The sequence below is a fragment of the Silene latifolia genome, chromosome Y (assembly GCF_048544455.1).
Source record: "Silene latifolia isolate original U9 population chromosome Y, ASM4854445v1, whole genome shotgun sequence".
In the NCBI taxonomy this organism is placed as follows: domain Eukaryota; kingdom Viridiplantae; phylum Streptophyta; class Magnoliopsida; order Caryophyllales; family Caryophyllaceae; genus Silene; species Silene latifolia.
Window position 1 is genome coordinate 282,768,726 of NC_133538.1, and position 14,130 is coordinate 282,782,855.

General features: G+C 35.6%; 1 non-coding gene across 1 annotated transcript; it reads left to right on the plus strand.

Annotated features, from left to right (window-relative positions):
- Positions 1–4,046: 4,046 nt before the first annotated feature.
- On the plus strand, positions 4,047–4,153 carry LOC141634691 (small nucleolar RNA R71). The gene has a single exon (XR_012539416.1). It is a non-coding gene; the product is annotated as a small nucleolar RNA R71 (small nucleolar RNA).
- Positions 4,154–14,130: the final 9,977 nt, after the last annotated feature.

Genomic DNA, 14,130 nt, shown 5'->3' on the forward strand with positions numbered 1-14,130 from the left:
CTAGGAGTGTAACTAGGCCGCCATTGACAATAACGGTCGTGCCCTTCTTCCCACAATCGATGTTGAGCCATCTATCTACCAAGAGCCTCAACGAATTATAAGGCTTGGTGTGCACTCTTCCGATATTCAAAGCCGATTCAAGGAGAATAAAATCAAGTCTTGTGAAATGGTTGGTATCTTTCCTAGCAATTATGGTGTTACCCACGACCTTGTGCCATACTCTTATGCCCGGATGGTGGACCAAAAGAGCACGACTCGCATGAAAATCCTCAAATTTCTTCCCGGAGATTGCCTCCCAAAGAGGTTCGGGGTCATACTTTCCATAACTCTTAAAATAACTTGGTTCATCACTAAGACCCAAAATTTCACCCAATTCCCTAAAGGTAATGCGTCTACTAACATTAGCTAGACGAAACTCGATATTCTCCCTATTCTCAACTTTGGTGACTTTCAAAGAACTTAAAAATTCCAAGGTAAGGGAGGGGTATGTCAATTCCCTTGTTTCAAACAATTTCTTCAACCCCATGGCATTGAAAAAGGCTTTTGTTTGTTCAAGAACACCCAATTTTTCTAAGGTATCTTCACATATGAATTTGGTGGATTGTAATGACTTCATAGCAAAATTGACAAAGGTATTTCTATGGGTATCGGAAATAAAAGTTACCTCCGGATAATGTAAAAGTTGATCAATTACCGGAGTAGAAGGTGTTGTTGCTCCCATAGAAGGTTGTTGTTGTTGTTGTTGCACTTCCAAGTTTGGTGTTGCTACCACCATAGCCAATGCTTTCTTTGTTTGAAGAGCCTTTTGCCTTTGTGAAAGTGCCTTAGCCTTTGGTGCCTTTGTTGCCTTTGTTGCTCCCTTAGTCCTTGCCATTGATGAACTAACCAAGAAAAGAATGAAAAATCTTCAATTTGTAGTATGCCCAAATCGATTTGAAGGTGAAAGGCTTTGCCTTTATGAAATCAAAAATCGACTCAAAGGTTGAAGATTTTGTGCTTGGTTTTGATTTTTTTTTGTTGAAGAAGGAGTGATTGATTTGTTATTGGAAGGATGGTTTGATTTGATTTTGGTGAAAGTTGTTGAGGGTTTTTGTTTTTGTGATGGAGAGGATGAGGGTTTTGATGTTGTGGGTAGTGTTTATGAATGAATGAATGAATGAATGAAGGTGGGAGGGGTTTTAAAGAGACCGAAATTTTCGAATCTGCAGGGGCAATCCGTGCGGATTCTGCCCAATCCGTGCGGATTCTGCTCTTTCTGAACTTTGCAAAACTCGCCTAAAGACGGGCAGATTTGTGACAATCCGCTCGGATTTGCTGAACACGGGACATGCGGATTTGCTTAAAGACGGACGGATTTCAGTCCAGAAAAATTTTGCTTGTTTTCCTCAGCTGCAAAGACGGGCGTCTTTTTTACAAGACGGACGGATTCTTCAAGACGGGCGGATTCTTCACGGGACGCCGGATTCGATCCACGATCAAGAATTTTTCAAAATTTAGCTCAGTTCAGGACGGGCGTCTTTTCTGCAATACGCTCGGATTCTGTAAGACGGGCGGATTCTCTGGAATCCGCTCGGATTCTTCCCCTGTGTACACGGATTCAGTTCTATCCGTGCACATTGCATTTCCCATACCGTTCTTCCATTCTTTCTTCAAGTCTTGTGTTCATCATTGTGGGGGCACTACTAAGGCATGGATAGCCTAGGCAATTGCCATCCCCACACTAAGCTAAAAGCACTACACATCAATTGAAATCGTTAGTCCCTCCCTCACTTCTCTCAAACATGACAATTATTTTGATCAAAGTAAATAAAAATCCAAAGATGACAAAAATGCAATACAAGAATTGAAATGTAAGTTAGGGAGTTAGAAATATTTACAAGTGGTGGTTTAGGGAGGACTCCACCAAACTCTCATTCTTGATGAGATGTCAAGGGGGCATGTCCAAGGTGTTGTTGATGTTGCTCAACACCTTGAAGAAGTAATCAAAAGCTTGTTCATTATCATGGTAGAGGTTCTCAATAGACCTTGTCCCTTGTTGTTGGTCTTGATCGATGGCATTACCAATATAGGGATTAAAAAGCCCTTCAAATTCGTCGTCCCAAAGACCACAAACTTCATTGAGTTGATCATTGAAAATCTCTTGCTTAGATGGAGACAATACTCCCAATTTCTTCTCTTGGCCAATGAGGCCATCCTCTTCTTCCTTGGTTGATTTTGATGAGCTTTGCAAGCTCTCCTTGTCACAATTCACTTGCTCTTTGAATGGAGCATCTTCAATTTTCTTCTTCCATTGGAGTTCCGTTTTCTTCCTTTCATCTTTTCGGCTATAATGATCAATCATGAAACATGGCTCATGCAAACGAGGAGCTCTCATAGTCTTGTCAAGATTAAAAGTTATGCTTTCATCTCCCACTTCTAGAGTGAGCTCACCATGTTTCACATCAATTACCGCACCAGCGGTGTGTAGGAAAGGTCTTCCTAGGATGATTGGAATGTTGGAATCTTCCTCCATATCAACAATGACAAAGTCCACCGGGATGAAAAACTTCCCAATTCGCACGAGGACATCTTCCCATATCCCTAACGGTGTCTTAGTCGATCTATCGGCCATTTGGAGTGTGATGTTGGTGCATTTAAGCTCTACCATCCCCAACCTTTTACTCACCGAGTACGGCATGACACTCACACTAGCCCCTAGATCACATAAGGCTTTGTTGATCGTTGTGTCGCCAATGGTACACGGTATTGAGAAGCTTCCCGGATCCTTTAACTTTGGAGGTGAACTCCCTTGAAGTATTGCACTACTCACCTTAGTGAAGGCGATAGTCTCAAGCTTCCGGATCGACTTCTTCTTTGTGAGGATATCTTTCATGTATTTCGCATAGGCCGGAACGTGATTGATTAATTCCGTGAAAGGAATTGAGACTTCTAAATTCTTCACAATTTCCATGAACTTTCCAAGTTGATCATCAAATTTGGGCTTGGCTTGACGACTTGGGAAAGGGAGTCTAATCACATTGGGCTCCTTCTCCTTGGCCTTGTCTTCATTTTTCTTTGAAATTTCTTCGTTTGATGATTCTCCATCTTTGGAGTTTTGCACAATTTCTTCCTTTTCACTAGCTTCCACAACTTCATCCTCAACTTGCTTCTTCGGTGCTTCATACCTTGTACCACTTCTCAAGTGAATGGCACTAACCGTTTCATGTCTAGAGGGATTACTTTGAGGTGGTAATTGCCCCTTTTGTCTTTGTGAGCTTGAAGATGCTAGTTGAGTCAATTGTGTTTCCAACATCTTGGTGTGAGCTAGAATGTTGTTGATGGTGGTTTCCTTTGCTTGGCTATCTTTTTGCATTTGAGTGAAAAATTCTTGTTGATTCTTTTGCATTTGGAGGACCGCTTTTTGGACATCAAAGCCTTGGTCATTTTGGTGATTGTATGGATTTTGATTTTGGTAACCTTGGTTTTGATTGTAAAAGGGTCTTTGATTTTGGTTTTTTATGGGTGGTGGAGTGTATGTTGTTTGAGGGTTTTGAACATTTTGGCTTTTGTATGAGAGATTTGGATGGAATTTGGTGTTTTCATTGTAAAAGTTGGAATAAGGGGTACCACTCTTGTATGCTTGGAAAGCATTCACTTGTTCATTTGCTCCCCTACATTCACCTTGGTCATGTCCCAAAGTTCCACAATTCTCACATATCCCACTTGGGATTGATGAGGATGCCGTCATGGCATTAACATGATGCTTTGATGATTTTGAGTTTTCCTCAAGTCTAGCCATAGCTTGTTCAAACTTCAAGTTGATTGTGTCAATGTGAGCACTAAGTTGAGCACCCAATTGAGTAACGGAGTCCACTTCATGCTTTCCTCCTCTAGTAGCCTTGCGAGGTCTACTATATTGTGAGTTATGGACCGCCATTTCCTCAATCTTGTTCCATGTTTGATTGTCATCAACTTCGGTGAACATTCCATTTGATCCCATATTGAGAATGTTCCTAGAATCTTCATATAAACCATTCCAAAATTGTTGCACCAAAAACCATTCGCTAAGTCCATGGTGAGGACATGAGCGACAAATTCCCTTGAACCGCTCCCAAGCTTCATACAAAGAGTCTTCATCCCTTTGCTTAAAACCCGTAATTTGAGCTCTTAGCATGTTAGTCTTTTCCGGTGGGTAGAATTTTTTGTAGAAAGCTAGAGCCAACTTCTTCCAAGAATCTATTTCAAGGGTGGCCTTATCAAGGCCCTTCAACCATTGCTTCGCGGTGCCGATTAAGGAAAAAGGAAATAAGACCCATCTAATTTGGTCTTGAGTCACGCCCGTTTGAGAGATAGCATCACAATAGTCGCAAAAGGTTTCCATATGAGAATGAGGGTCCTCACTAGGCATCCCCCCGAATTGGCTCCTCTCAACTAATTGGATGAAGGCGGACTTGGCAATAAAATTTCCGGTTAGATGTTGCGGTGTAGGAGTAACATTTGGTAGATTCTCCTCGGTGGGTACGGAGTGTGACGAGAATTTTGGCATTGTAGGTGGATTTTGTGGGGTATTGTGTAATGGGTTTTCTTCTCCTTCTATTGCGAAAGGATTGACAAACTCACTAGTGGGTTGGACAACTTCACTAATACCTCGTAAATTCCTCCTAACAACTCTCCTATTGTTCGTCAAGGTTCTTTCGATTTCACGGTCAAAAGGTAACAAATCACCTTGTAACCTTCTAGACATGCAAAATATCAAACAACTCGAAAACAATTAGAACAAACCTTGCGGAGTTTTACTTCCTCAAGGCGAAGAAAGACACAACTAATAACAATAGAAAGAAATCTAAATCAAACAAACACCGTCCCCGGCAACGGCGCCATTTTTTGATGCGATCCCGCTAAGTGTTCACAAATTAAGATGTGGTCGTTGGTCACGGTCGAATCAAAACACAATTTATAGCTCCACAAACAACTCTTCAATTAGTAAAGAGGTAAGTAAAGGTCGGATCCCAAGGGACGGGAGTTGAAATGAGATTTCTATTGTAACTAGTGGTGTCTAAGGGGTGTCACAAATTGGGTTGATGTAGAAGGTTACTAAACTAAAATAGCAATGAAAATAATCAAGCAAGATGAATTAAAGGGGTGTAAACAATTGATTAAAGGCACTAGGGTGTCATGGGATCATAGGGGAATCATGGGATATGATCATACAAACATGTTCTCAAATTATAAGCAAGCAATTATTATTGTGATGGATTGAGTTGGGTTATATCTTACAATCCTAGGAAAGTTTGGGTCCCGGAGCCGAATCGATTAGATTGTACAACACCTACAAGTCGACTTAATCTTCCCTACTCAACAACATGCATGGTCTAATGAGACTCGAGTTGGGTTATGTCTTACAAGTCTCATTGAAAAGATAGAAGATGATAGTAAATGCAAGGATTCATAGGCTTAGCATTTCATCAAATATAACATGTGCATGAGTTGAGATCAAAACAAGCAAGCAAATAAAACATGAAAGCATATTAATTTAAGCATAAATCATTCCCCATATGGTTTCCCCTAATCACCCATTAACCCTAGCTAAGAGACTACTCACTCATTATCATGTTGATCATGCTAGCAAGGTTGTCAATCATACCAACAATATGAAACATGATGAATAAATGAAAATAATTAACAATAATTAAAGAAGGATTAAGAGATTATACCTACTAATGATTCCAATAATAAAGCAAAGATAAAAGAAGTACTTGAATGCTTGATTGAGAGGTTGTCAATCTCCCAACAATAACCCAAATAATCTTCAATTACCCAAAATAAAGGATGAACAAAAGAGAGATTAAAGAACTAAAACTTGGATTAAAACTTGATTAATACTTGATTACGATATTAAAGAGAGATTTTATTGATATTAACTACACTAATTATTGATAAGAAGAACATGCTCCTCTAATTAGACTAATGGGGTATTTATAGTGGAAATTAGGGAGGATGCATTAGGGTTAACTAAGGGCTAAACTAGTAATTACACTTTTTAAGTTGAGCAAGGAGGAGCCGGTATTTTTCGAGAGAAGGGCTTCTTTCTTCGTAGCTTGGAGAAGACAATCCGTCTTTGCTAGAATCCAAGGCGGAATAGGGTCGGACACGGCGGATTCGGCGTTGGAATCCGAGCGGATTCGGGGGAATCCGGGCGGATTGTGGAGGGGGAATCCGAGCGGATTGTGGCGAAGCCGCTCGGATTGTCTTCTTTGCGGGACGGACGGATTGGTGACAATCCGCTCGGATTGTCAGTCAGCAACAAATCTTCTTCTTTTCTTCCCTTTTCTTCATAAATTCCTTGGGGATTTCCTTGGGGACTCAAGGATCTTTTCTCAACATTGCTCTTCTACTATAATATGTACAAAGGCCTTCTAATCTTGTCTCTCCTTGATGCTTGGTCATTGAATTCGATCAGTTTAGTCTCGTTTTGCCATGAAAATGCAAGATTCTTACTCCTTTCCTACCAAGGGATCAAAATCTCAAAGAATATGAAAAACAAAGAACTAAAGATAAGAAATGACCCAAATAAGCACTAAAAAGCATGGAAACAAGGCTAATTCGGGGGCTAAATATGCGCCAATTATGGTCACATCAATGATTTAAAAAGTTGAATTTGGATTTGTTCGTGAGTTGTATTGATTTGATCAATTAAAAAACCTAGAAAATTAGCCAAATAAACCCCTCAATTTTTCTAGGTTAAGAACAATTTTATTTCTGGAGAATCTAGGTTAAGAACAATGTTGATGGTAATTGATGATGTCGAGTGGCAAAAAATTAGCGACTCGGAGTTGTCGTGCGTCGTGGCTATGGTGTTTTCACCTGGTTTGCTGCGAATTGGTGGTGCAGATGACGGAGAGACGAGTTGTTGGTGGTGAATGGCTGACTCGGTTTCGATTCTGAATTCGCAATTAAAGATGGAGATGGTGGTTGTCCAGAACACATGTCTTACAAATGGGGAAGAAGATGAATTTATAGGGGCAAAACGGTCATAAAAAAAGATTTCCCACTAAAAGTGCAAATGGGTGCAATTTTTTACCTGGGAACATTTTATAGAAATAAATCATTAAAAAGTTTTCATAAAAGAGTGATTTTAAAAAAAGTGGTTTATAAAAGGGAGTAATTGTTAATTTACTCTTTTTTTTTTAATACACAAGCCGGTTTCTGGACTCGAGTCGGGTAGGATAATAGGGCGCTAAAGATGTCCGCTTGTCCCCCATGAGTAGCAACGCGGTTCTCTAAATTGTCTAAAACTTTTAGAATTTTTTTTGAAATATTTTCAAGTTTGTTAAATCTTCTCAAATTAATCCGGAGGTTAATTGTCTTTACATAATTTCACGTTTTTGAAACTCTTCTCAGTTCATAGACTTGTCTAATCTTTGAGTTTTATATTAAAGTTTTTGACTTTTGTTTTGTATAAAGTTTTTGAACACATTTACTTAAACAATAAACTAAAAAAATATACTATTGCTAAAAAAATATACTATTGCTCAAAAAAATCAAGGGAATAGGGGCAAGAAATTGTTGGGAAATGTGTCCTCAACAATAGTGCGATCACATGATTTAAATATCATTATTAAATCTCATTTTAAGAATACATGTGGGATGTAATATTTTACAAGTCAACTGGTCCACACATATCGGTAATGATTGGCTGACTAGAGTTTGACATTCTTGTCGTGCGACGGTGGTGTTGATCCCCTTAGGTCATACCTATAGGGAAATACTCTTAATTGATTATTTAATTAATCGTATACCGATACGAGTTAATTAAATTGCTTAAAATTGACGGATGATTTTGTGAGTATAATTTACGTATCTTATTGTAAATATGATTAAATAAGACACGGTCTAAGTAATCGAACTATTTTATTACTTGGATGAAATTATTGTTTAAAGAAACAATTGAAACGGAATGAATAAATTATTATAAATACAGAATGTTGAAGTTTATAATTTGGAAACATTTTTGGTACAAGTAATTACGAATTACTAGTCGATTTTGTAAATGACATATTTTATGAGTATGTTGATTTTTAATATGTTAAAAATACATTACATTGTGACATGTCATGTAATATGTTACATGTGACAAATTTGACAAATTACAAAATAAAATGGGTTCTCCATTTTATGCTTAAAAACCGAAAATGAGGAGGTAGTGTAAGATATATATTGTGTTTTTATCTTGAGTGGAAAACACAATCATGATATCCAAGTACTAGCCTTGCAAGCCTAAGCTTTTGAGAAGAGCAAAAACAAGAGGCATTGGGCATACTACCCAATGCTCTCTTTTTCGGCCTCCCACAAGAAAGAGAGGAGAGCTCTTCTCTTTATTCATTGATTCATTCTTCCCATCTTTTTCTAGTGTAAGAAAATCCTCCAAAAGAACTCTCTACAATTTATGATAATTCTAGAGAAATAAAATCTCACAAAAACATCACCTCTTGACCGAAATTTTCAAGAGCCAAAATGCAATTTATTTTGTGTCATTTTTATGGTAAAACCAATATTATTACTAGATCTAAATAGTATTGGTTTATTAAGATGTATTCCTTGGCTATATGCTTTTGGGAGGGATTCTACCTTTGAGTCCTTGTTCTTCCATTTGGAGAGCTCAAGAACAAGTGAGTAGGTGAACTCACTTGTGCCCATAAATCCGAAAATCACATGGTGAGATATAGATTTTTCCATCTCTTTAATTAATGTTTGCATGCATAAAATCCATCTTTAATTTTATGACAAATTAATTTTAACATATATGAGTATGTTAGTATGTATATGAATCTACATTTCCTTCAATTGGTATCAGAGCCACGGTTGTTTGCATGCAAATCGGTTAAAAGTTTTTCCGAGTTATAAGAATAACAAATAAAACTTGTAAAATTTGTGTTATTATGAGATATCACGAAATCAATCCTTGCATGTTAATATTTCTGGTCCTAAAATGTTTTAGGATATTTTGGTTAATTTTTCGGATTTTTATTGTTCATAATTTACAATAATGGCATTTAAATGTGATTTTATGAGTAAAAATGTCATTTTTGGTCTAAAATTAGCTATACTTCGAATTTTCACTTGGTTTTTGGATATGTTGTCACATATATTATTTTGAGATAACCTGTAAATTTTCATAATTTTTGGACTTGTTATGCTCGAAAAATGAATTTCTCATTATTAAATTCGGATTTAAGTGAAAAATAGGTTAATATGAGTTAAATTTCGAATCTGGTCATAGAAAATTAATATGTTGTCACATGCAATTTTACAAGATGTGTGTAAAATAATTGGCTATAAAGAAGTCTTTTTGCAGGATTTATGGATTTTTGAAGAAAAATAGCATAAATAGTGACATTATTAGTGGAAAATTAATAAAACATAATCTATGACTTAGGAAAAACGTCTAATGTTGCATTTTATTATATTTTTCAGATATAAAATTGAAAAGTTAATGAAAATAATTTTTCCATGTTTTTATGATTATTTTATTAAACTCGATAAACCGCAACATTGTTTTTCCGGAAAAATTTCGAAATTTTTTAACCTAAAATTTTGAACATTATGAGTTTCATTGAATTTTTCCAGAATGTTCATGAATTTAAATTTCAAATTTTGAATTTAATTGAAATTTTGTGATTTATTTGAAGTTTATGGCTTATTTTTGTAATTTTTTAGTCCATTTATGAACAATTTTATAAAATATGGGTTAATTATGGTCAAATTATTAGTGAAGACTATATTTTGAGTCCTAAGAGGTTAGGATAATTAACTTATGCATAAATATGAGTTTATGTATTTTTGTGATTATAAAATGTTGAAATCACGCAAATCCGTAAAAACCGAGTAATATACGATATTGGCTAATTAAAAGGCGATTTAGCATAAAATTGAGCATGTTCATACATATTATAATGCTGAATTTTCTTTATGATTGTCATAATTTTAATTTATGTAATTTTGAATTATGTAATTTTACTTAGTATGGCCTTAGATTTAATTGGTATTTCCCGAAATGTATGGGAATATCGATTCGGTTGTAATTTTATTGTGATCTCGTATCACCGTTTTGTAATTTAATAGATTTATTTTATTTTAGTTACAAATGTATAATAGGAAATTATGTAATTTATTATGTAATTTTATTCATTCCGGAGTTCCCAAAGACGGATTTCTTCAAGAATGGCGATACATAAAGACGGTGTTACCTCGAGATGCGTGCCACAACCGAAGTTTAAGGGACCAATGGAGTTGGTTTCCGAATATGTATTAGTTAAATAGTTTTTCTATTTTGGGAAAGGCCATACTAGGATTTATTTATCTTTATGCTTGCATTTTATTTTATGTCACATGCATCGCTAAATCGCCATAACTAAACATGCATTGTTATTTTATCGAGTTTATCGACCGTGTCAATTAGAATTATTGTAGTTCACCGCTTTAGTTCACTTAAAACGTGATAGATAATAAATTGACATGACCTCTCGCTAAAACAATTAATTGAGACATAGCCTTACCAAATAGTAGAAACCATGAAAACCTATTTCGCGAGGGAGTGCGCTCGGCCCCACCGGGGTACAAACCTTGTTACGTAGGGGAAGTGGGTGATGAATGTTAATCCACCGAATTCATGTTGATAAGGGATGTATCGGCCACACCGTGCCCAAGTTAATGTGGGTTTGGATCATGGACACATTTATTCGAAATTTGGATTGAACTCAACAAAAGTATTTGATAAGGGATGTATCGGCCCCACCGTGCCCTTGTCAATGTGTTTTGGGCTATAGATAATTGTTAATGTAATATTATCGACCAAGAGTTCTAAAAGTAGAATCGATTAAACGTTAATCCACCGAGTTATATTGATAAAGGATGTATCGGCCCCACCGTGCCTAAGTCGATATGAATTTGGGTCTTGGAATCATTTATCATAGTTGGGTAGAGGTCACTATGTAAATGCTATACTTGTTTTTCCAAGTATTAATAAAACGATAAATGTTAAGTTTTCCACTATTCCGTTTTTATATTGTTCTATTTCTTTACCACAATGCATATACGATATCATTTCGATTTTGATAACGAATCTCCATTAAAACATCATAATTAAAGACAAATATGAATTTGCTTCTAAAACCTCAAATGAATCATTGATAAGGATCTCTTGTAAAGAGTATAGATTAAAGTTATTCATTATCAAACAGGTTTTTGATTCTTGACTAACACTTCTACTTACAATGGACTATGTTTCATATGCTTAATTGAATTAAGTACCTTGAAGCGATAAATTGTTTTGGTGATTAGATTTTCAGAATTCGTAATTGACCAAAATAACGCAACCACTTCAATGAAAGTTTTAAGACTAAAACGAACAAATGAAGAGTAATCTTCATGAATTCAATTTTGCTTCTCAAAGCAAAGACTCATTGAAATAAGTGGGAGCATTCTCTTAAACCGTTAAGATGAGGACGAGGTTCAAGAAGTAAAGATAATAATGGAATTGATACAAGGTAATGTTAAAAGTAAAGTCGTTGAGGAATGACGATACTAAACCTATCAATCCCGACCAATAAAGTTTCCATTGTCTTAAATGTTGGACACAAGAAAGGAAACTGCCCCAAATTATTGAAGAATCAACAAGTTAGTTGTGGGACATCTAATGGGACCTTCTTCTTTAAATGTTTATTTGATTAAACATAAATTTTGCTAGTACCACTTCGTCAATATTAGAAACCAGTGGAGGTTTTCATCATTGTACTTGATACATAGGATGATTAGAATATGACGACTAGCAACAATAATGTCGAGAGATAGAGTAATTGTGTACTCAATCTAGTTTTTGGATTTAAAGTTGTACTTAATTATGACTATTAAGTACATAAACTCTAAATAAGAATATAAACTTGTTAAGATACAAAAGAGGTTTTCACTTTTGTGACCCTATACACCACGATTTGATGTATGGCTAGCACATTATCAAGGTGAGTATATTCTAAACCAAACTAGAATAATATATCATGAAGATGATGCAAGACTCAAAATTGGTAACCCAAGATTAAACCTTAAGATTTTGGAATGATGAACGCAAAGAGTTATCGAGTACTCTTGAAACCATTAGATTATTAATGGTATATGCGTATCTTGTATTCAAAGCAAGATATCTCGTACCTTTTGGTTGAAAAGGAGATCGAGGTTATAAATCATTGATCCATAATAGGTTGATCATTCTCTTTTACCAACGATTCAAGTTGACGCTAATGTGTTAACTTAATAAGGTAAATAGAAAATCTTTAAAGAAGTTTAAAGAGCTAAAGAAATCACGATTTAGTCGTGATGGGATTATCAAAGTGAAGACTTTGATATAAGCCAAAGCAAATGTGATTTAGTATCACAAGTTAATCTCTCTTAACACACATTATGGGACAATGTGTGGTTGGATAAGAAATCAAACGCTATTCGATATGGTTTGGACTTCGATCAAGTTACTTTGAGTTACTTGATCCCTTGGGGATTTTATCATTTTGTCTAAATTATGTTCCACTAAATCATATGAGATATTAAATCGTAAGGGTACCATATTTGTAAGTTTTCACAAGAAACAAATACTCATTTTTCCCTTTCTTTTCTCACGAGTACGACGGGTTTGCGGCTCGTGAAGCTGTCTTTCTAAAATACAAGTTTATTTTAGAAGACAGAGTGGGAGAAATTATTCAAGAGCCACAAAAAATGCCACAGAGAATGTTATGTCGCAAGAAACTGGTCTTTCTTGGCTACATGAGACGTTTTGTGTAAAATATTGTTTCTTTAAAACCTAGGAGGTTAAATTCGTCACTTGTTAAAAATGATGAATTCATGCTACTTTTAAGAAAGTAAAGAGCTTATAACTTACAAAAGAAATTGGTTGATTCAAGTTGATTACCTCTAGAAAGTAATGAACATATGACTTACATAAGAGTGTTTAAGTCACAACTCAATACAAGGCTTAGAGCCATGAAAATCCGAAACAAAAGGGCTTGATTAGTGACAAAGGGTTTTGCACTAATAAAGAGATATTTCAAAGCAAGATTGGTTGCAAAGGGTTTTGCACTAATTGAAATGATTAAGTCTATTTGGATCTTCTTAGGGATTGTGTTTCATCATGAGGTTATGAAATACATAGCGAGTAAATCTAAAACCCACTTCTTCAATAGAAGGAATGTATTCAATACATGTCTTGAGTTTAGTAGATTCTTGCAATCCTAAGATAATGTGAAACTTAAGAGAGGGTCTTAAGTAGGACATCAATGAGTTAGAATCAACATTTTGATCATGTGGTAAAACATTTCTCAATAAGTCGAGAAGTTGTGTTTATACATGGAGTTTAGTGGGAGTTACGGAAGTTTTAATTAGTCTTATATGTGGATGACATATTGATCATTGCGAATGATTTAATACTTTTGGAGTATTATAATACATCTTTAATATACAGATTTATAAAGATAAATCCACGTGATATTAGCGTCAATAAGAAGTCTTATGTTGATAAGATCCATGACCAGTTCAATTAAATTGAACATATTTGATTGATTCCATTTGCTTCCGCTGCCGGATCAATTAAATGAGTAATGATGTATAACACTTCATATGCTTTGAGTATGATGAATTGTTTTCAAAATCGAATTTAAGTAATCTTTACCAAATGAGCTATAAAGATTACCCTTAAGTGCTTGCAGAAGCATTAAGGAAGTAAAGCAAAGTGTTTATGATGCAATATTGTGTAAGGGTGTTACACAAGTGACAATTGACAATTGAGATTGCGCATGGTTTCCGACAAAACCATAATCGAAACACATTAGGATGGTTAAGATACCATTGTGGCAATCTTAATTAAGAAGTAGATTTTCTAGAATCGTTCTAGGCAATAAAGAACAATGAGAGATATTTATAACGGAAATTGAGTACACTTGCGATCATCAGATGTGCAAGAAAGATGAGTCCCGCACATCGTGAAAACAAAGTGGGAGCTATTCTTAGGCTAGAGGGCCTATGTCTTGATTGGATCTCGACACGTACTCGGAAAGTTTTGTAATGCAAATGTATACATTACAAAGGAAAACGAGTATGTAGTAAGGTTGA